At 41.2% G+C, this 24,573-nt stretch overlaps 2 pseudogenes; one reads left to right on the top strand and one right to left on the bottom strand.

Moving 5' to 3' along the window:
- Window positions 1–9,162: 9,162 nt before the first annotated feature.
- Window positions 9,163–21,955, bottom strand: LOC147441708 (uncharacterized; annotated as a pseudogene).
- Window positions 21,956–23,242: 1,287 nt separating this feature from the next.
- Window positions 23,243–24,008, top strand: LOC147441707 (uncharacterized; annotated as a pseudogene).
- Window positions 24,009–24,573: the final 565 nt, after the last annotated feature.

The following is a 24,573-nucleotide window of genomic DNA, read 5'->3' as shown; positions in this document are numbered from 1 at the left end:
TCTTGTTCCACTGCTTCAGTTCTTTGAATAGTCTTCTTACTTGATCCTTCTTCTGTTACACTCATTTTGACCTCTTCTGCAAGACCAATGATACTTGGTGTGCGGGTACCAATTGGTGGTGGGCGTAGGATGATTGTAAGTGGTGATTGTGGCGGACGTAGAATTTGTGTTGGTGGGGCTGGTGCTCGGGGTGGGGGTGTTCTTTCTCTAGGGGGTGACAATTGGTTCCTCCTACCTTCTCTATTATAGTTTTGTTGTGGTTTGGGATAGTAGTACATACCGTGACCATCTTCTCCGTAGTTGTAGCAATGATACTCCCTGTTTTGTCGTCGTGCTCTTCTAGGGTCTTGATCTCTTTCTTGACTCCTCCCTTGCTGTATTAAGTGGACAGACAAATTATGCAGTTGGTCAGTAATATGGGCCAACATATCTTGTTGGTCATCTCTTACCCCAAGAGCCGGTGGTGGTGGTGGAATGGTGGTTATCGTAGTTTCTGGTCGACGCGATGTTCCTGATTCTTTTGACTTGGTTTCTTTGGCTTTCATTCGCAGCTTCTTGTCTTTAAGGCGAGCAATCTCAACGGCTAACTCGTACGTAGCCGGGAATCTGCCTTTCACCTTCTCCTTGACAAGCGGCCATAAGCCATGCGTGAACCGATCTTTTTTTAGGAAATCGGGTGCAGCTTCTCCCCTTGCTAGTGACTCAACCCACCGTTCCCACAAATCCACAAATTTGGACTCATAGGTGGCATATTCTAAAAGACCCTCCTGCTTCATGTCTCTCAACTTGTCCCACAACTTTTCTGAAGTAGTACCTCCCCCAAAGCTGCTCTTAAAAGCGGTTTTTAAGGGTTCCCAGTCATCCTTGGTTGCTTGTGGAAGTGCATTGTACCATGATCTAGCTTCTAGCTTCATGAGATGCTTAAAGATTCTAACCCGGGATTCATCCGTATCTTTGTTGCTCACTACACATGCTACTTCAAAGTCATCTAGGAAGTCTGTTACCAAATCCTCCCCCTTCTTTCCTTTAAATGTTGGAAATGCTACACTTGCCATGATTACTGAGAGAGATCTAGAAAGACACACTGCTTAACTTGCAAAAGTTTTTTTTCTTCTTTACAAGGAGGCGTGTATACCCTCTTATACTAGGACATAGATTAAAACTTCAAACGGTACATTGCCTTGTACCGAAGGTAAGACAAATGGTTGATCTGATGCCAGAACCTCCAAAAACCGCTCCCCACCCGGCATGGTGTCAATGACGTGCTGGTAGTGAGCCTTCAAATCCAGTATTACCTTGATTGAGCGTACACGTGTTGGTATGTGTGATCTGTCTTGAGGTAGGTTGTATTGATTCATGTGAAGCTTAGAGGTGCTTAGTCACTGTCCAAGCTTGTGGGAGAGGGTGGTGTTCTTTCCTGAAACAAACTCAGTAGATCCCTAGTTTCTCTAGTGAGAGTGTGAGCCAATGCTTCTGTTATCTGTGCTGCAACATCAGGTGCGACTTGAAAACTGACTGTGATAATTACCTCGGTACTGACTTGAGTTACCCGATTCTCAAAGTAGAATAGTGTTGATTCTCTATTGTGTAGAGCTCCTTCCATTTTGTTGTTGTGGGTTGGTTGTAGGTTGCGGACATGGTTTCGACCTTCTCCTTCTTCTTCTTGGCACTTGGCCTATGTATATCCACTGGGTTTGGCGTGTTGGTTGACTCTCCCACTGCAAATCGATTACCGTTACGCCTGGCACTCGAGCTTCGATGGAGATGCGGAGTTCGTCTAGTTGTGCTTGGAGCTCTTCTTCTTCTGTCGTCCAATTAGCAAATCCTGCTAGCCATTCATCCATTCACAATAGTTTAAGGGTTTCAGTCTTGTAAACTGAAGGGTTTCATGAAAAGATCCTCACTGGGGGCACCAAATGACGGGAGCAAAGAGAACCCCGAACCCCGAACACCGACGGCCTCTAAATCACTAGGGACCGAATGGCGCACCTCGAGCCTGTCATGGTAAAGCAAACAGGGGGCACCACATAGCTTCAACGGCTAGGATGCAAACAACACACCACCATAACAAAGTTTTCATCCAAGAGAGATGGATGCTTGGGAGTAATGATGAAAAGGAAAGGGAATGAGATCAAGTGAGAGAGAGAGAGAGAGAGAGTGTGAGGAAGGGGGTATAGCGGCTTAGTACTTAGGCATCACAAAAGGATGGCGAATCCGCACACCCTTCACACATACACAAGCTCACTCCAAAACACAAGACTAGGTGGCGATTCCGTACACCTCACATGGGCAAAACATTGCAAGAAAACATACTCACAAAACCTCAAGCTTTATTTAGAGAATTAGGCGATGAAATGGGGAGCATAGGGTAGGGGAATGAGAACGGAGAGAGTGGTAGAGCACATGGCGGATAGGTGGGAGTTGGTGGCGAAGACTCGCACGAGGATTATGGCCATTATCCTTCATTTAGTTGCCCTTCATCTTCCATAGCCAAGGGTGTAGAGGTCATGCTCAAGACAAGCATGGTGATTGCGGTGATGGTGATGGTGTGGGTGTGTGTGTGTGTGCACTAGGCACACACAGTGCATAGTGTGTTCTTTGATGATGTTGTGTGTGTCTTTAGTGTGATGGTGACCCCTCTTTATATAGGGGAGGAGGGGGGAGAAATTTTAGAATTTAGAAATGAAGAAATCATTATCTACATAGGCCATGTGACTGTGGGCCCCACTTGTCTGGCTGTGTGTATATGTGCCAGAACAGCAGTCTCATGAGAGAGAGATGGGTTGATGAAAAAAAGTGAGAGGTGACATGGAGAATAAAGTAATTACAAGAGGGGAGAGAGGGGAGTGTGTTCAGAGGTAAATCTGTGTGCAGATGTGTGTGAACACAAGAAAAATTAGGTAACCACCGGGTGGGGATGGGTCTGTGGGCACCTTTTTCAATGAAACTGAGTGTGTGTGAGTGTGGGGGAGGTTATTTAGCTACAAGACAAGAGACATGGCGCCCTTTAGAGAGAGAGGGGGGTATTTGGGTCATGGGATATGATAAGAGAGAGAAAGGGGGGGTGGGGTATACTATTTTGGAAGATAGCATAAGTTGCATGTGAGTTAGGGTGCATTATTGGTGAGTTAGAATGCGTTATTGGTGAGAGGTGGGGTAGCTTGAGGAGAGAGAGAAAGGAGAAAGGACAAGGGGAAGAGAGAGGGGGTTGACCTTTTGAGTGGAGGAGAGGAAAAGGGACACACGGCGGGGCAACAGTGAAGAAAAAGGAGGCAAGGTGGGGATGGGTTGACCCGCAGGCATGAGGTGGCCAATTTTACCTTTCTTATATATTTACATAATCATACTTTATTTTTTTCTTACTTTTTTCCAATGCCTTTTATCACTCCCTCCCTAAGAGGGGGTTTTCATGGGGTGGGGACGAGAGAAGAGGGGTATGGGAGCTTGGCTTTTGAAAAGCCCCCATCAGTACGAAACAACCATCATTCATTGTGGCTGGGTCAGAGGCAACTGGATTGTAAACTATGATAGGAGCCGTATATGGTAGTGTAGCATAATCAGATCTATGCAGGAGTAGACGTCCTTTGAGAGGATGAGTCTGCAGCTATTGCCCGGCCCTTCTTGGTTAAATACAAAGCTGCTTCATTGTAAGGGATGGAAACCTTACCAAGTGGACTCAAAGTTGCTGGTCCTTTTTCCTTATAAGTCTGACCCACTAGCTGCTCAACACTGGTCCTATCTGACTGGTCTTTTCCTACACTGGTGATCCCTGACATTTTCCCTATTGGTTGGTTGATTCCACCAGTTGTCTAGATGCAAGGTTGTTAGGATTGGTCAGCTGAAGTCTTGTCTGCTAGAGTCTTCTCAATAGATATTGTTTTGACCTGACTTTCTAGCTGCTTAAGGAAAGCGTTGCTTTTAGCCAATGTAGTTTTTTCTCTTTTACAACTTCCAACCTCCTCTTGCGTGGCTTTCCTCTTTTGTCCAGTGAGAGTTAACTGGTTATCTGGGGCTTCTTCATCTGATGATAAATCCACATTGTTAGTTACCGGAAAGGGATTCTGGCTCCAAGCCATCCTTACCTAGTCATGAGCGTCCGGAGAAGTTTCCTAGCAAAGAAACTACCAAACATACCAAGCTTTGAAAACATTTTGGGACTTCAACTTAGCAGTCCGTTGAAGCACATTATGTGACAGAATCTGACATAGATTTATTGGAACTGTGGCGTCCAATCTTTTTGCCAGTAACATAGCAAACAGGTTTTCTGACACATAAGTTGGGTTGTTTTTGAGACTCACAGCTTCAACTACAAAGCGGTAAGCAATAGGAATGTCCAGACTTGCTACTAGAACCCCTTGCGCATTGGCTTTGCGTTTCTTCTTGGCAGCATCATCTTCTTTCAGAGATGCACTGATTTGTTCTGTTGTTGCTACAGATGGCTTTGGCTCGTTTGGCATTTTGAATGCAAAAGCAATATTTTTAGGTGTTACTGACACTTTCCTAGCTGTGACCATAGCACTTCCATCCTACACATTGAAGTAATTAAGAACCTGTCTAATGATAGCTATGTCAAACTCAATTATTGTGGCTTGCTGAACCACATACAAATCCCACAGTCGGAGTAATACCTTGGCTTTCTTAGTAAACACATATCGTTGTATTTTACTGTGAGGGATAAGTGGAAGAGAAGCTTTTGCAACAGCAATAAGTGCTTGGGTTTCCTCTATAGTCTCCTGCACCCTTTTCAACATTTTCTTCCTACCCATACACCGTGAAGATGATGAATCAACAGAGGGATAAGAAGAGGACTTACTTGAAGCTTCAAATCCATATCCTGGTGTGTCTTGTAAAGATAGACAGTAATCAACACTTTTCTCAGACGAAGAAGTTTGTGGTTGTAGTGAAGAAACTTCAAAGCTTAGAGATGGAGAATGGATAACAATAGGCAGACGTCGTGCAGGAGATTTATGAGGAAATATACCTACTTGCCTTATTGTTATACACGTTCGTGCCATAAAAGCTCCACTACTTACCATTCCTAGAGTCTTGTGCACCACAAATGACGTCACACATGCATTGGCTAATCCTCTCCATATTCTCTAAAATGATTACTACTAATAGTCCAACTTACCCTTTTCCCCATAAAAGCTGATATTGGTATTAACACTTTACTGATTCTGGTACTACCATGGTGTTGTCGTATTGAGACATTTCTGACCTTTTGGAATGTAACAGGACTTGATTTTGAAGTGTTTAAGTAATAATTTTTTTTTTCTAGAAAGTTTTGGTCGTTTTAAAGTTGGTCCATTGTGTAGAAGGATGTGTGGATTGTTTTCGTCCAATAAATTTTTTTGATCCGGAAGGCACTTTCTCGGGCATTTTTGAAGGTGTTAACGTGGGATTTTGGAAAAGTGATGTATGAATCGATTGAAGCCTGAGTTATAAGGAACAACTTTGGTTCTCTGAGTCTTTAAAGATTTTGATGTTTTGATGCTCGTTGAGAGCCAAAGATTAAGAAAAAAGTGAGATTTGCTGTTTTTGTAGAAAATGCTGTTTTGCAGGTTGATTTTTAGCAAATCAGAGCAGGCTATGGAAATTTTCCATCACATAGTCGTCGAAGAGCGCAACGAGAGCAACAAGATTGTGTGAGCCGGACTTGGGTTTTTTTGGCTCCATTTGGGAGTTATGTTTAGTTGAAGACAGCTGAAAGAAAAAGTATCAAAAATCCAACCTTTACGGATCGCTTCGCGATCACGTTCTTATCTTATTCTCGTAGGTATACTTGGTGCGAAAGTTGAGTCGACCGAACGCCAAAAATAGAAAAGCGGCTATTTTGAGAGGTAGCATGCTTTTCGAGGAAAAATAAGGAAAAGAAAGATGGGTGGTGCATTTGGGGATATACATAGATCCCCTCTTCTGCGACTGCGAGAGCAATTGCGATTGCGAGTGCGAGTGCGAGTGAGACGCTGCATGCAAGCAGACTGAAGCTCGGGGATGGTCGGGAGATTTGAGGTCCATACAACGGAGTGCGCCCATATATTTTATTGCTCCTCTGTTGTATCAAAACTCTGCAAAAAAATCCATCAATACAAAGATCTCTTTATGTATCTTTTGTTGTCTATCTCTATTATTTTGTTCCTGTGACATGGAACTGGTTGTGCATGAAAAAGGCTTAAAATAGATGATTCTAAAATTTCCTGGTCTACAGTTCCCAGACTACCAGTACCCTTATTCTCGGAAGTCTCTCTGTCCTCTGAATAATAGAGCTTGATTTTGGCCCCATTATATACCCCTGGCAACAGTAATCGAGATAGATCTTTCAATCTTATTGTGCCATTCGAGAACACCCAATCAACTTCGTATGCACCTGTCCACGCTATCTTTACATTTGGTTTTTTAGGGCCTAGTTTTAATTGATATAACATAATAAAATATCCTTTCTGAAACTCCCTGACTTTGATTTGTCGTTCATGCCATTGTTTCCTTCTTTGTTGAACAATTTCGTGCTCCAACTGTGTTAACTCGTCCGGTATCTGCCTTAACTCATCCAGCTGTGTTAACTCCTCCGGTCTCTGTTGTTGCAGATTGTGATTACAATCTAACCCATACTCGACTGCCATCCTGAGACTAGGTATGACAAATTCCATAGGCACAACAGCCTCGGTGCCATACACTATTCTAAATAGTGTCAATCTCGTGGTAACCTTATAAGTTGTCCTATATGCCTAGAGAGCAATTTGAACTTTCAAATCCCACTAGTGTGACTCTTTCCGCACAATCTTAGTGAGAATAGCCTTGATAGTCTTGTTACAACTTTCGGCTTGCCCATTGCATCTAGGATAATATGGTGTTGATTTTTGATGCTTGGCTGAAAGCATATCCATGAGAATATCCATAATTTCATTGATAAAATGCGTACCGTGGTCTGACACAATCTCCACATGACATCCGTATCGACAAAAAATATTTTCAAATAAGAGCATAGCAGTGAATTTCTCCGTGTTGTCGGGAACAGCCTTCGCTTCTACCCATTTGGTCACATAACAAGTGGACATCAATATATACCTATTCTTCCTTGGAGTAATTTTCTTGAAGGGACCCATAAAATATAGACCCAATTTCATAAAAACACCCAGTGGTGGCTGAACCGGTGTAAGAGGAGTCATATTTGTTGCCGTGGATTTGCCTATTCTTTGGAATATATCACAAGTTGTAACAAAAGCTTCTGACATCAGATATTAAAGTCTGCCACCAAAAACCAGCCTCCTGCAGAATCTTTTTGGAAGTGATATCAGTAGAAAAATGTCCTCCAGAATCCCCATTATGTGCCTCTGAAATAACTTGCATTCATCCCTCCATAGGCACACATCTGCGAAGAACCCCATCGACTCCCAATATGTAAAGTGATCCGCCAATGATGGTGAACTTCAGACTCTTAATAATCAGAGCCTTCTTCTGATTCTGAGCCTAGTTATCTGGGAATCCTCCCTTAGAAAGAAAATGATATATCTCATACAATTCTAGATCAGTTGATTCTGGCGTTGTTAACTGAAATAGTTCTGCATCCACTGGCTCGTCTCATAAAGACACCTCAGAGTAGCCATCCGTACTCCTGGATAGGAAATGAGCACCACAATGGTTTTTGTCGGGCTTATGGAAAATACAAAATTCAAATTCCATCAGGAACATCATCCATCATATCAATATGCCTTGAATAATGACTTTATTAATAAAAAATAATAAGGCCTGATGATCCACATAAAAATAAAATAGCTTACCCAACAAATAATGTCTGAATTTGGTAGCACTGAAAACCATCCCTAAGCTTCTCTTTTAGTAGTTGTATATCCTTGTTACCAAATCAGTACATCGGATAATCAGTTCTTCATTCTAACTGAGCCAATATTGTTCCCATCGCCAGTCTTGAATCATCGACATGTACATGAAAAATGACGTCCCAATTTGGTTGTTGAAGAACTCGCTTACTGATAATAGCATTCTTTAAATTCTGAAAACTCTCCTCACATTCATCAGTCCAACTGAACTTTTTGGTCTTCTTTGTAAGTTCATACAAAGGTAATGCCTGGGAAGAAAACATGTGCACAAATCGTCGATAGAAATTGATATATCCCACGAAAGAACTTAACTATGACACATTTCGAGGCGCCTTGGCCTGTTGGACACACTGGATCTTGTCATTGGCCATTTCTATACCATTCCTGGACACTACATGTCCCAGTAGCTGTCCTTTCTCGACTAAGAAAACATATTTGAATGGGTGAAACAGATCCGATTTTCTTGACAACACTGGAGTGACCATTTCAACAAAAAGTAAATGATTTTCCTCCGTTTAATAGATAGTAAAATCATCCATAAATATGGCAAGGAATCGGTAAAGGAATTCACTAAATATTTCCATCATACATCATTGAAAAGTGACTGGTGCATTGCAAAGACCATATGGTAGTACTAGATACATAAATGCTCTCCACTAAGTAATAAAAGTGGTTTTACTATGGTATTTAGGAGAAATTTGTAACTGGTTATAGCCACTATAACCATCCATAAAGCTATACATCTCATATCCTACAATTTCATCAAGCAACATATTCGTGAAGAGTAATGGAAAGGGATCCTTAATTGTTTGAGCATTTCGCTTCCTATAATCCACACACACTCTAAGCTTTCCATTTTTCTTGGGTACCACCACAATAGGGAACAACCAGTCACACTACTAGCTACTTCAGTAATGAACCCAGTCTTTAGAAGGTTATCAATCTCTTCCTTGACCTTCTTAGCGTAATCTGGATTCATTCGGTATCCATGCAGCCATACTGGTCTAGCATTTGATTTCAATGGTATCCAATGTTGACATACCTCTGTATCTACTCCTTTAAGATCAGTATGGTCCCATGCGAACACATCCTCGTACTGCTGGAACATATGTCGGGCTTTCGCTTTCATCTTAGGATTCAGATGTTTGTTGACTTTGATCAATCTAAGATTTTCCTTAGAACCTAAATTCCATTCCTCTTTTTCCTGATCATTTGGAAGTAACAGGTTATGCCCTGTGCCTTTTCTCTTGGTTGACTCCTCAGCTCCCTTATCAGTCCCTAGTTCTTCCATCAGTCCTTGCACTGCAGGCAACATGGTCTCGGGTGTTCAAGACCTTGACTGATCTCGTTGTGCTTTCTCAGAAGAGTTGGCTGGTATCTTCTGAATGACCTAAGTATCAGAATGCTATGGTAGCTTCTTGGCTAAATTCTTTGTGATTTTTGCTGCCAATTCTCTCTGCTTCTATCATTCATCAACCACCTTTTCTTTACCCTTGGATTTCCATACCTCTCTCTGCTGAGCCCGTTTTCTACTTTCAAGATTGACTGGTTTTGCTGGGTTATCTGAGATTTCCTCAATAACTACCCGTTTGCTACGTGTAACTACTCGTACATGAACTCGTTCTGGGGCCTGCGCCTTAGTAGCCGCAGTAACAAGTGGTTCTGGACACTAAGCCGCAAAATAACCATACTTACCACAAGTATAGAAATTCATACTTCAACTCTAGAAATTCCCACGACCTCGGCCCTGGCCTGTACCCCCTTGGTATCTGTCGCGCCCCGTACCAGCACAGATGACACCTGATTTCTCTTCTTGGGATACACTGGTAGTCTCCATTTTTACTGGTTGAGCATTCGTAAATGCAACCATAGACATATCTTTCCTCTTCTTAAAATGATGAATGTGAATGCCAGAGTTATTCCATAGATGGCCGTAAGCTTTGCAATAGGTACACTGTGGACATTCATTGGATACATGATCTTTATGATTTACACTTTGAACACCAGATTTCCACTCTACTTACTGCTTGTTTGGTATGGCCGATTTCAACAATCTATCGGGCCATCTCATCAATCTTTCTAGACCAAGACCCCTTCTTAGCTCTTCTCATCCAAGCTGCTTTCAGAACTACTGGAGGTCCTATTTGAATCAAAATTCTCAGTAAAAGTACGCTACCACTAGACCTCCTCTTCTTATGACTCCTTTCCTCCTTAGCCTACTGTTCCATCTTCAAGGGCTAGTTGCACCAGATCATTAAATTTCTTTGTTGGTGCAGGAACCTTCTTACTACAGAAACCATTTAATAACCATGCCTGCAATTGTTTTTCTGATTTTCTGTTTTCCTTGATTTTCTCAACATAACTTCTGACTGATAATTTTCTTTGCTTTATCTTATCCAATTCACAGAGGATATCCTTATCTCCTCTGTTATCTAAATATTCCAATTGGAAAGCTTTGAGTAGATTGTTATATGATCTGAGTTGGCAAGCTGGGTAATGGTAGTACCATTTCCTTGTTGTCTCCTTTAATGTTTGAGGAAAGTATTCCTCCCAGTCATCTTCATCAATGTTTTTCAGCACAGCATACTATTCAAAGGCTTGGATATGAACATCCGGGTCATCTTCCTTCCCACCCTTGAACACTGGAAAATAAATTTTTAATAAAGAGGTGTGTCACGGGAATCGAATAATAGAGATAGAAAGCAAAATAGAGGAAGAAATCTTTGTATTGATAGTGTTTGATACAACAGAGGAGCAAAATATATGGGCGCACTCCGTTGTACGGAGCTCAAACCTCCCGACCACCCCCGAGATTCAGTTCGCTTGCATGCAGCGTCTCACTCGCACTCGCACTCGCACTCTCACTCTCACTCTCACTCTCACTCGCACTCGAAGAAGAAGAGATCGGTGAATGATTCCCAAACGCACCACCCGTCGTGCTTTTATCCTTCTTTTCCTCGAAAGGCCTGCACGATTTTCGTACCAAGTATACTTGCGAGAATAATATAAGAACGTGATCGCTAAGCGATCCGTAAAGGTTAGATTTCTATCATGACACTTTGCACAGATTCTGTTTCACACATTGATTTCTACATCGCCTACAAAATAGCCAAAAGAACATACTCGTGCAACCAATTCAACATGATAATCAAAGTAAAAAAGCATAATTATATACCTTCATAATCTCAATTGCCATACTCTACCATAAAGAAACAATCCACTTCTTGGTTGATAGCAGGGAGAACTGTATGATGTTGTATGTCTGTCTGTCCCTGTGTACACTACACTGCTTCTGCCTTCTGTTTGTTTTCATCATAACTTTTACAAACGAACTCAGCACAAAGCAATCCAGGTACTCAAAACGACGAGAATAGGTCTAGTCTACAAGGTAACGCGAACAGAATTACGAAAAACATCTCTTTTTGGCTCAAAACGTAACTTTTAGGTCGCGACTCATAAAACCTCTATTTTTGGATCTCCACTACTTTTACAACTTATTTTAAGCCTACCCATGCATTTTAAGCTAAAACAAATAAATATAAAACATTGATATTAATGAAAATCTCAATTTTACTGTTCATAGACAGACTATCTGTTATTCATTAATCTTTATCAAATCCGTCTTTAGTGTATTATTTAAAAAAACGAATATATGTTCTCTCTTAATATCCCAACTCATTCGTATAAGCTTTTTTTTTATAGACTATTCAACAATCTTTCAAATCGTGCTAACGAAAGATATTATGCCCTGCTACATTCTTTTCGACTTTAAGAACTTCAAAGACTAGTCCTATTGCAAGGTGTAACCATGTCAATCAGCATCATTCTGTCTCGTCTCACCTTAAGAACCTGACTCCTTTTTGAAGATTTCTTGTAATGGTCTGTATCTGCATCCCAGTCAATTTCTTTTGCGGTCTCAATTTCAGTCTCCTCCATGGCTTTTCTGCTGGAACTGTGGCGGCTACCTTTATTGCCTTTGGATCCTTCATCTCCATGTGTGGTCTAAGAACTCCTAGCCTTGCGTTCTTCTGTCTCCACCCTTCTTCGTCTGGACTGACTAGAGTGCTGAGAGCCCTTAGCCTCATCAGCCTGACTATGCTCCTCTGGAGCCTCAATCTTAGTCCTTGGTTTAGTCTTAGGATCAGAATCTCTTTCTGACTCCTCAGGGATAGGGTCAACGTGGTAGGATGGTTTACGACCACGACTGGTTTTGGGTGCCATATCTTCAGCTGAAAATTCAAACTGGGAGAAGCATTCTGGTCAATGAGTAAACAGCTCTAGCCACTGTGATCGCCAAAATGGAATTGGAGCTGATCTCTTTAGATAGCTGATTCCAATGTTATAATTTATAGCTACTGGAAGTCGTCATTTCAGTCAATGAAATTGGAATTGAATATGGAACTGAGTTGGAATAGTTAACTGAACTGAAATACTCTACTGGGACTAGAAATAGACGGAATGACTGGAAGAGTGTTTCAAGTTTAGATTCAGAGTTTATGGAGAACGAGTACAAGGTATAACAGACTGAAGCCTCATTCACTATTGTAGTAATGATTTATAGAGTAGAATTACAAGTGAAGAGATTGTAACTCAAGAATAGATTCAAAGACTAGAACCAATAGACTAGGAATAAGAAGTCAAATGTACAAGCAGCCCAAAGTACAATCAACCGGATTATAATGTAGTGGGTCCTATTTATAGCCTCTTGAGGCTATTTTGGTAATCTTCATGGTAATTACTGGGTGGTTGGTCCACTGTTTGGCTTCTAGGAGACAGTTACCGCCTGTTGAGACTATCTCTATCGTCTACAATGAGCATTGACACATTGCCTAAATTGGCAAATCTATGTGCATGTGACCAATGGACCAGAAAATACATAAAAGATCGAGAAAAATAATTAATGTTCGTTTGACACCACTATGGAGTATAGAAAAGTACTTACAAACTGCTTTTCATGAATCCAAAATACCTGCACGTATGTGAGGAGATACAATGCTTAACAAAAGATCATTTCCACCAAAAATGTCATTCAACGTGAGCAGGAGCCAACATGTGAGAAGTGTCATTCAACGTGAGCAGGAGCCAACATGTGAGAAGTGCGTATAAAATAATACAGACAAAAAAAATATGAAAAAGAGTAGTGATGTATTTGATGTACATACCTAGAGGATATAAACTACTTGAAAATACATGTACTGGTGGGTGTGTATAGAGAGAGTTGTATTGTCTCTTTAAATGGTATTAGTAGATATATTTGGGAGTGTGGCACGATCTTGTATGAGAGAGTGAGTATATTCACGACTATGTAGTAAGGTGTAGATTAGTTTAGATATTTGATTGATAAGAAGCAGGGAAGATATCATAGAATTTGGCAGAACATGGCTAGTATATGATCACTCAAGCTTCTAAAATGATTTTGCAAAATGAAACAAGGAGAAGACTTATCTGACTGTGTAACATTATGGTCTGCATCAATTTTTTGTAATCTTAGCCAATAAACAAGTTGAAAATTGGCAAAATAAAAAAATATAAGAATGAAGAGCATTATCAAAATCATTTGGTGAAGTGCAATCAATATTGGGATTCACGCCAACTAGCCGGACATCCCACTTACTATTAACCCATCTACTAACTTAACCATCTATACACTTATTCTTTAATACAACAAAATAAGGAGCTGCAACAGGATAACGTTGATGTGCGCTCCATCCAAAGCAGGTCTCTCTCTCTCTCTCTCTGCTCTCGCACTTGCACTTGCACACGCTTCCCGTGGCACCTTCAACTGGTATCAAAGCATGGTTTGTGCTTGCCGTTTTTGCATCCGCGTGCGTGCACTTTCAAAAGTGCAAATAGGATTTTTATTTCGGCATCGGCAAATTCAGCGTTCCGAGAGCGTTTCCATCAGGTGGTCTAGGGTTTTACCCCCTCTTGAAGCTGTTCGTGCAGTCAAAAGCTTCATTAGAGATACGCTTCAAGAGTTGTATTTTTTCAACTCCACTTTTGCTACAGATAAAGGTACAGGTATAGGACACGGGTGCAGGTTGATCAGAGACTATTTTGGGATTGTGTATAGCCACTTTATGGCTATTATGTGCTATTGAGATGGTGTTTATGGGCTGATTATGAGCACTTTTCGGCATCGACATTGTCTTGGATTTTTCAGACATCCATCTCCTCATAGGTTCTTGCATACATACAGGACATCCAGGTTTCTTACAGGTTGTAGTATTTTGCATCAACACAGATTTGAGTGGGAGTATTTGATGCGGATATGCATTGTTTTGGCACTTTCGACAGTGCTTGAGCTCTTTCGAGAGCGGTTTTACTCCCCGCAGGGATTTGTTTACTGCTTGCATATTTTGTGTGGTGCCTGTTTGAGCGCATATACTGCACCTTGTAGTATTGTTGACAGTGGATGTACGTTGAGTTGCGGAAATTGCCATATGTACCTTTTGTGGAGCCGATTTGGCTTGTTTCTGGCAGTCCCGACTGTTTTTGAGACTTAGTTCGGAGGCCCTTTCTGAGACTGGGCTGGTTTCTAGTCTGCATAACCTTTTGTGAGGGTCAATAGCGTGAGGTTTTCTTGAGCTGGGGGATTCTCGAATGTTGAGATCCTTTCGGTGATACAGGCCTTAGTATCAAGTTTCTCCCACTCAACATCTATATACTCGCCCTCTGGGCGCTCCATGATAGAATCCAACTGGCCTTTTTGTATAAGAACATCTTCAATCTGCTCTTTCCAGATATCAAAATTCATCCCATCAAATTTCCGGATATTGTAAATATCCTTTTCACCACTAGATGACATGGCTACAAGCTAAAGATAATATGGCAATAAACACTGGTAATTCTGGATAAAATTCGGTAGAGTTTCCCTAGAAAAACTGACAGCATCTCAGTCCAAAGCTGTCACAAGAGATCAATAACGCATCAAAAGTAATGCTCTCAAAGCATAAGACAGGCGCATCAACCACTAACTGTGCATAAAAAGTCAAAAGTTGACCCAAGACTACCAACACGGCGTCAAATACACCTAGCCCTCTTTATACATGTCTTATGGCGAGGCCATGAAAAAGGGGTACTCCAACTCGTCTCTTTGGACTAGGATCGACCTCGATCTCGTCGACCAGGGACTACCGTTGTAAAGACATCTATGCATGATCGGTATCAAAACTCTCATGCCTACCACCAAGTACAACATTGGCATCGACATAACCGGGCGAAGCTCGAAGTGAATAGATCACCGGTCACCTTGCACGAGAATGCTAGCCAAATCAATTAGAAACAAAAACACATATGCTTTTTATAAAGCATGCAAAAACGGTCTTCTTGTGATAAACAGCAGGTGCCATCTGGATGGTGCATCGAGTTGGACACAGCATGAGCCACTATTGTGAGCTCCAAGGCAAGGAAGTGATGCTACATGACATGGAGGGGCAGTCAACTCGCCAAAAAGAGAAGGGAGGGCCATGCATGAGGGGCGGCACTACACTTGAAGGGGAGACCTGAGCCATCAAGGCCAGCGGAGTCGGGAGTAAGAAGCGCTACCAGTTGAAGGCCCATGAGAGTGTAGGCCGAACTGGACTTGGAAGGCTAGGCTTGGAGGCGAGCAGGCCCGAGAGGACCTACTGGAGGAGGGCGGCCAGTTTTGGACAGAGGCCAACGGGGTTTGATAGGGCTGTCAAGGGGCATGCATGAAGGGGTTGTAGAGGGAGCTTGACCGAGCTGGTGCAGAAGCCATGAGGGCTGCAGCCCATCAAACCAAGGAGTTGGAGGGTGGTGGGTCTGCTACTACAGGGCAGCACCACAAGAGGGTTGAGAGAGCCAAATGTAGGGGTGGCGAGGGGCTGGAAGCTGCCTGTGAGAAAAGGTGGTGACGAGCTGCATGCAGGTGGAACCATCTGAGGAGTCGGCTTCAGGGGCGGTATGACAGAGGAGTCAAGAGCACAAGGGGGGTGGTTGACGTGCAGGCTATGGAGGGGTTGAAGAAGTGAACCATGTGTAGTGCCCCCAGTGCATGAAAGTCAGGAGATGCCAGCAAGGATCTCAAGGTCTCTTTGAGGCGAGCAGGGCCGAGAGGCTGTCGCAAGGGGCAGGGGAGTGTGCCACAGGAGGGGTAGCATCCCGTTGGACTGAGGATGGGATGAGTTTCCAAGTAGGAGAGGTGGCCGGAGGGCCATTTCCGTGTGCATAAAAGAAGGCATGCAGTGGTGGTGGTTCAATGTACAACGGGGTTTGGATGTGAAGCAGGGGAAGGCCGCCAATTGTACGGGTGATACTTAGTATGTAGAAAAGTAGTAGATAGATAGAGAGAGAGATTTTATCAGCTATAGAATCCCCGGGATCAAATGAAACGCCATAGGTTCTCCCAACTGTGATACAAACTCCGCCAGGATCGGATACATGGCATTGAGCAGAGCCATGCGTCCGTAGTACATGCATAATCAACCATTTTTTTGCACCTATAAACCCAAAAACAAGCCTGTCGTGCAGCTTGGCATAACATCGATCTTGAACAACCTGTATCCATACACCGGATTCATATACGAAACAAGCATGTAAACCAACCTGTGAAGCATCTGCAACATACACCATGATTTTTTCACCTGCTAGAGAGCTCTCCATAGCATACCTTTCATCACGTGAGCTTTGCAAGCCGTGCAAAACTACCTGTAAAGAAACTTTCAAAAGCATGTCTATCAATAGCATAACACCCACCTTTGGAAACCTGTCTTTCACTATCACTGCTTCTTGCATAGCCAAACCTACCTGCTTCTCAAGCATACAGTCTATTGTAGGTCCTTCAAATGGCACGCACTCTACACCTGACTCACCATGCCAATCTTTATGCCCCATAGCCTATGATGCTTATCTTCAATCACTTCGGGTGAGAGTAAATCGGATTGCTCGACCACCGTTGCTTGCTCTTCGAGGACTTCTTCTACAACCATATCATCTGCTAAGCGAGAGAGAAAGCCATGATCTATTACCTTGTTCTCTCGTATGTTGATGTCGTGAGTGTTACCGTTCTCCGAGCGATCCTAGTTTCCGAGTAGGTCTTGGCGGAAGGGTACTCCTATTAGACAAGGTGGTATGAGTCACTTCAATACATGCTCCTATTCCGTTCTCGAATACATATTGACAAGAATGGATTTTGTTACTTGAAAAGGACATAGAGAACTTTACCTACAAGAGGATACATACTGCATTGATCAATACGAACGGAATGCCTAAATCAATTGTTTATTTATATACACCCTAATCTCATGTCTAGAGAGAGAGAGTGTGAGAGATAGAGAATGCAAGATTGCAACAATAACAATACACATTTAAATGGAACACTCTTGGATACTAATTTTTTTTAATAAAAAAGACATAACAGATTATAGTTGAAAATAAGGATTTCATGTACAATCAATGAAACAAAATGTCAGAGTAATTTACAATGATTCACATTCATCATCAATGTAAAGGTTTCGAATGGAGCGGCGCTCTTCCCGTTCCATGTCGAATCGTTTGTCTCTACACATGCTCTTTGCCATTGCTTCGGCATACACGGGCAATTGACTTTGCATGGAAGGAACAAACGAGATCTTAATACATATCAAGAAATCCATACAAAGGAAAATAATTAACATATTCAAATATAACATCTAATACATAACATTTCCAATGTAAAATGTGTTTCCTAAATTGTGAGTATTCCATATATTGTCACTAGCCATGATAAAACAAAAGCATATCCAAATATGGCAATAGAAGCCAAACATCACATAAGCATATATTGAAATACTACTATTTACCTAGAGCTGGCAATAAATTTCCATAACAAAAAATCCATACAAAGGGAGAAGATTAACATATGAACAACATAACATCCAAGAACATAGCATAACTGAAGCAATATGTTCCAAAACCAATGAGTTTTACATAAATGTCACTCTGCGACAAAACAAGAGCATAATTAAACATGGCAATACAAACCAAACATCACATAAAAACAAACCACACTTTGAAGAAGTCCATAATAGTAATAGTCTCAAGAGACAAGGGCCTCACTAGTCATATGGATTGAAACATACAAGTGGATCCACCTCATCATCTGCCTGCGGCCTACTAACATCGTCATGGCTGCTCTGTTGCATGTAAGCCAAAAGGAGAGGCTCTACATACGTGGTCATCAAGAATGTATCCACATCGATAGATGCACATACTCTACCAGTGTGCATGCATGTCTTAAGAATAGGTGCAGTACCACATCCCATCTCAATGCACACACCACCTCGACGACAGTACATGTATACAAAGCATGCTAAAAATGTGTGACTCCTCTCTAGTCCCCCACGCCACTGCTGCCCGATGGGGTCCAAAGCACGCAAATCATCTGGAAGATAATGATAGGCGAGGGTATCTAAAGGATGTATGCCGAAGGACTCAAAGAGGGGTGTACTCTCTGCAATGAAAATAAGAGGATCTGTAGCTCGACGTCAAACCATAAAAAGCATTGACGTAGAACACTAGCAACAAAAGATAATAATATCCAATTCAACCTTAATTTAAGAAACACATGTAGTTTTGAGCATTTTAACGTAATATAATCATCACTATACTCACATCTGTGCGAATACCACCAATCTCCTTGTATCCATATGTAGAATGGTGAATGACAACCACTCGTCTCACTATCTCCAAATCGTAAACGCGAACATAGCGCTCAATCCACCCAATTGTGGAATCACCTATAATATAATTGCACCGTCTTAGAAAAGTTTCAATAAGTAGAAGCCAAAATAAACATAAATGTTAAACTATTAACTTTAACAAATACCTGCCATAGAGGCCATCACCAATAACCATCCCAAGTCTGCCAAAGTAGATGCTGCCAAAGCAAACCCATAGCGCACATGGTCCTCAGAAACAAAATCCCAAGTGGGACAAGGATCGTCACCACCTTGAGTGCCTCCAAATGGAAAGTCAAGGAAAATGAAGTCAGCTACCCAATCCACAGCTTTTCCTCTCTTTGTATAATTAACCCCTGAAGGCTTATTTTGGTTGATGAACTCGTGCACACTATAGAAGGTATCATTTTTTCTTCCTCCCGCAAAATCCTTTCCAATGATGATGTAATCACCAACCACTACAGTGCTTTTGGGATTCTCAACGTGAGGTGTGTATCCCAAAGAATGCGCTGCAAGATAAATAAATTGTGTAGTCCTTTTGGAAATTGTGTAGTTCTTTTGGAAAGCCTCTTTTGACCTTTAAGAGAATTCCCTTCAGGATCACAAGAGCATGATATCAATAAGGTTTTCCTCTCAAAACACATACGGATAAGAGAATAGAGAATATATATATATATATATATATATATATATATATAGAGAGAGAGAGAGAGAGAGAGAGAGAGAGAGAGAGAGTCTTTGTGTATGTGTGCACACTCGCACACATAAATGCAAAGACATCACGTGGATACTTGAGAGACATACACACATAGACTAATGTATGCAGAAACATGATATGCATACAGAGACATTTATATATGTATGTATACATACACAAGTAAGTAGGTATGTATGTGTGTGAGTGCATGTGTATATAAACACTATTAAAATATTTACTAAAGAATCAAAATAGATGTGGATCTTGGAATTCAAACCTTGAGTGCAATCCTCTATTTACAAGTCCTCCATATGATGAGAAATATCAAAGGACTTTTGGCTTTCAACATCAATCCTTTGTTTCTCAACATGCTTCTCTTTTTGTTTATCTACACAACATTCGAATAAAGAACAAAAAATTATTGAATACCAACAAATCATATTTACATTTAAAAAAACAAGGAAAATTACAAGACATAATACATGATTCAAAACATCACTTATACAAAATTTCAAATTATCATACTCTTTCTTTGGTCCACTTCTTTTGGAACCATGGTTGATATTTGTGAATAGAGCTCCTTCTCTCTATTCAATACATGACCTCCTTCAAGATCTATCCACCATGGACAATTGTCAAGCTCCCATCGTGTACATTGATGTATAGCACATGGGTACATACAAATCTCTTCATTTAGGGTCAAAAGCCATTGCTTTGCCCTTACTAGAATACTTGGCACATGACCTTTTTCTTGCAAGCAAACAAAGTACCTACCATGGACAATGAAACAATTATCGAAAACATGATTTTATCTTCGTTATGAAATTAAAGTAACTATCAAGTAAATTCATTCACGCATCTTCACCTAAAAAGTAGCCTAATAGAGGCTTTCAATATCATATCCTCTTTCTTGACAGGTTTATCATTGCTCTTTTTCTCCTTTGGCTCTCCTCGAACCTGAAGAGGAAACAAATGTGTCCTCATCTCTATCTTCACCTCTTCATAGTAGTCAAATAGAGAGAGATCAAGAAGGACAATCACCCCTCCTGGCACATCCATAAAATTGAGCAACACCTCCTTAGCTTTATGGTATATCTTCTCAAGCACAGCTTCTCTTCTAAGCCAACTTTAAGAAGAAAAATAATTTCATGTATTATTTTTGTCAGCCTATAAACCATGCAATATATACGATCATAAAAAAATCTTAGGAACTCACTGTCTATAAAGATGATCCCCTCGTGCAAGACCATACATAGATCTTGTGGCTTTGTTTGCCTCCAACAAATTCAGCCAAAAGATTTTTGACTCCATTTGAACATCACATAAAGCCAATAAATTCAATTTCTCAAGCGTTGCAAAGTTTTCGGGCCCCCATTTGAGAGACCATACCTTTGACCGCCAAGTATCTCCATGCTTGAGATCGACAATATTAAGGATCTAAAATTAACTTAATGAATTCAATAATTTATCTAAGCAAAGTAAATACACACACAGTTGTTCATTGAGAAAGACTCACCTTTCCAATCCTATCACCATATCTTGAAGCCAACTCCTCATTCTCCTTCTCTTCAAACAATTGAAGCTCTTCATCTGACATTTTCAGTCTTGCATCTTCAACCTTCTTGTTTAATGCTTTACTTATTTGCACCTAGAAAAATAAGGGAAGGAGTCAAATCCATTGTGACAAGGTTACATTAAGGAATACTAAATTCATGTTAGAAATATATACTACATAAAACTTACATTAAAAACTAGCTTTCCAAGATATCTATGTGTGAGAGGATACCAGGGCTCAGCACCTTTGGTACTCTTCTTTCTGATATGTGCAATCAACATTCTATCTCTCTCAGGTAGGTCTTTGAGGTACTCCCCATGATCAGCAGAACAAATATTTGCACAATTTACTAGTTCATCCCTCAAGGTTGTGGTCACCAAGGCATGTGTATTCAGACTACATGTTCATAAGCAAGATAAATTCACATAAACATAAATAAACTTGAGAACTATAATAACTAAAAAGAGGAAGAAGGGGACTCACTAGTTCATCCTCTGTAAACTTGTAAGAAGGGCAATCTCACTAACCCTGGTAGGGTCAATAATAGTACAAAGCACACGACAATGCTTCACTTTTGTTTCTGTGAAGAATTATTTAATAGCAGATGTCCATGCCACTGTACGGTGGTTGCCTTCCCAAACATAGAGCATGTGACCCATTAGGTCCTGAAGTTCAAACTTCAAACCCCGGGTTTAAGAATGGAGTCATCTTCAAACTCTTTGTTAACCTCATGCCAAATAGGATCCCAATCTCTCTGTATTGCTTCATCCACAATTGAAACTTCTTTGTCCCTTGTCCAAATCAACACAATAAATGCTCCTTTCTATGCCACATAACCCTCTCTAGCAAATGCTATTTTCAAGCCCGAAAGATCATCACGAAGACCCCTAACCCTTGCATAAGGAACGAGTCTACAAAGAGGAATGGGTGGAAAATGGTGAAAGCTGAACATCCTTGTTTTCTGAAGAATGTCCTCTCCCATGTCCATGTAAATCTTGTTCTCTTCATAGGATTGCTCTACAGATTGTACCTCTGGCCTAACAACATAAGGGACAATCATCATACTTGCCTCTTCTTGAGCAATCCTTTCATCAAGTGTAACAACCCCTGAAGCATCCAAATTTTGGCTCTCAATCTCTTCCTCGACATTATTTTGCAATGAAGTGTCATCTTGACTCTCGTGTTGCATTGAGTCTACATTAAGTTGAGATGAACCTCTGGTTTTCCTCAATCGCTTACGACCCCCAGCAACAGCCGAAGGAGTGCAAAGAGACACAAGTAAAAAATTCTTTGTTAAAAAAAGCATCTCAAATTGATAAAGAACAAATTGAAAAAAACACCCTAAAAGTAGGCAGTGCTGACGCGCCCTGCTTTTGGGGTGTTTTTTTACAATTTGGAGGCCATTTATAATGGCATTTATACATGCAGTTTCTACTAATATGTTAACAAGCTATTGCATTTCAAACAGAAAGAAATTATATGACATGATCACCAATATAATCTAATATATTATAGCTTTTATTATACTTTTATTATTATAGAAATGAACGTTGTAGGCAACACTTCGCTTTCACCGCTGAGATGCTAAAACTTTAGGATGCTAGTCAACATGCCATACACCAGTAGATAGCTGGAAAGAATTTTATTGTCCATTAGATTCTGCAGAATTAGGCCTCGTACATAATTAAGCAAAGGTAGATGAAAGTAACTCTGCTATGTGAAATGATTCAAGATATCATGAGCAAGCAACCGAAAGCCAGCTTAAATCTTGAGGCCAGTCAACTAAAATCTGACACAGAATATCCTACTCTGAGACATCAATAAAAACATGGACGAGAAGCCACTAAAATATTGAGGCCAGTCAACTAAAATCTGATACAAATGATACGAAAACCGCTAACTAGCAGCAATATCCTATTTTGAACATTGCAATGTACATGACCTTGATGAATATTGCAAGTCAAAACGAGGTCGAACAGGGGAGCGATTCTGAGTCAATAACCACCTTTACATTGGAGGATGATTCTTTAAAGGGTCCCTCCAATGCTAGGAGAGTATTTTGAAGCTGATCAAGTCATAGGAGCTGCAGGTGCCGCATCTTTTGCAACCCATCGTTAGACAGGGTGATTGAAAACCTCCTTTATGAAGCGAGAGATTGGCTCCTTGATAAGACAGCCTCGATCTTTGGAAGTGGGGCCTGCAGGTTATCCACTTGCAGAACACGGGCATCATGAGGCTGGATATATGGCCTCAACTTCGAGATCTGACGGTTATTGAACCCCACTTGGAAGCGTTCAATTTGGGTTGCCTTCCAAAACTCGAACAATTCCTTTTCAGGGATGTTTCCAGAACGAGAAAGCATCGTTATCTCATAGGGGTGTATACAGGTCAAAAATATTTTTATCCAGACACATCATGTGAAATATGGAGACGCAAGGAAAGGAATGGGAGGTATTTATTGGAAGGGAAAGACTTCATGGTTGGATGCCCATAGTTGAAACAAATGACAATGCAGTCCTCCTTTTTCAAGGAAGGACAATTGGGCTTTTTGTCTGCCAGCGTTGTAAGTTTGCAGCTACATTACTTGCACATTGCTACAGAGCTTCCAGATCTTTCCTCATCGGCGTGCACGCTACAACACCTTGATGTCCTATTGTGTGAGAGGCTAGAGAGAGTGAATCTGAAAACTGGGTTTGGAAGCCTGACAACCCTCAATCTGTGCCTCTGCCACAATATGGTGGAAATAATTGGGCCAGGGTCTCTTCCTAGCCTCCGTGTCTTGCATGTTGTTGACTGCAGGAAGGTGCAGAGCTTGAAAGGCTTTGAGAATTCAGAAATGCTGGAGGAACTCACACTTTCTGGGTTGAGAGAGTTGAGTGAATTTACTTTGGTAGGCTGTCCCAAATTGAGGACCTCAGTAGGCAAGGCTCATTTGTGTGACATGATGGGTAAGCTTAGGGCTCGTTTTTGTGATATGGGGAAGCTCAGATACGGATCTTTCAAACTGTAAGGATCTTGGCAAACTTGTCGTGTATTGTGAGAATGGGGTGAATGGCACAGATACCATCAAACACAGCTCCCATGACTTGCTCAGTTTGAAAATTCTGCACCCACTCTTTGATAGTATTTTGGGGGCAGTCCAACAAAGAAAGTCCTCCAGAATTCAAACCCAACACATGATGCTTCATGGAAAGGCCTTGGGAGGAGGAATTCAAGGCCGATTGTCCAGAATGCAACCATGAGAGCAGCAGTCTTTCTGAGCGGAGGAAATTCCACTAAGAAAATGCAACTGTAAATAATGGGACACCTAAACAACCTCTCACCTCGATCGAAAAAACAGCCTGTATAAAAATACAAAATTCAAAAAAACACCCCAAAAGCAGGGCGCGCCGGCGCGGCCTGCTTTTGAGGTGATTTTTTTGCATTTTGCAGGCTAATACACACGTGAGCCAAGAAATTATGTAGGCCAAAACACTCACATGTGGCAACACTTGAATGGAGCTACCATTTCAATTAGGCTGTCCTGCAGTAGACCCACCCTTATAGATTCTAATGTTTGTGTTAACAATCTGTATGTATCCCGAAAGATCACTCCACTGGTCGCCCACATAGCCCAGGTCTTCAAGGGCCTTCCTCTTACCCGATTTGTACAACACTGCTGTTACACCTGCATCCTCACTTTGCCTAATAAAAGCAGAAACAACAACAATCTCAGGAATTACTCATATGCCTAATTTGGGTTGTCAACAATTGTTTACCTTCATCCAACATCAGGTCGCCCTTAATATGCCTACAATATATCACTCA

Source organism: Adiantum capillus-veneris, chromosome 15 (genome assembly GCF_014529385.1).
Source record: "Adiantum capillus-veneris isolate H3 chromosome 15, ASM1452938v2, whole genome shotgun sequence".
Taxonomy (NCBI): domain Eukaryota; kingdom Viridiplantae; phylum Streptophyta; class Polypodiopsida; order Polypodiales; family Pteridaceae; genus Adiantum; species Adiantum capillus-veneris.
The sequence above is the reverse complement of the archived record's forward strand: the minus strand, read 5'-3'. Positions and strand labels throughout refer to the sequence as shown.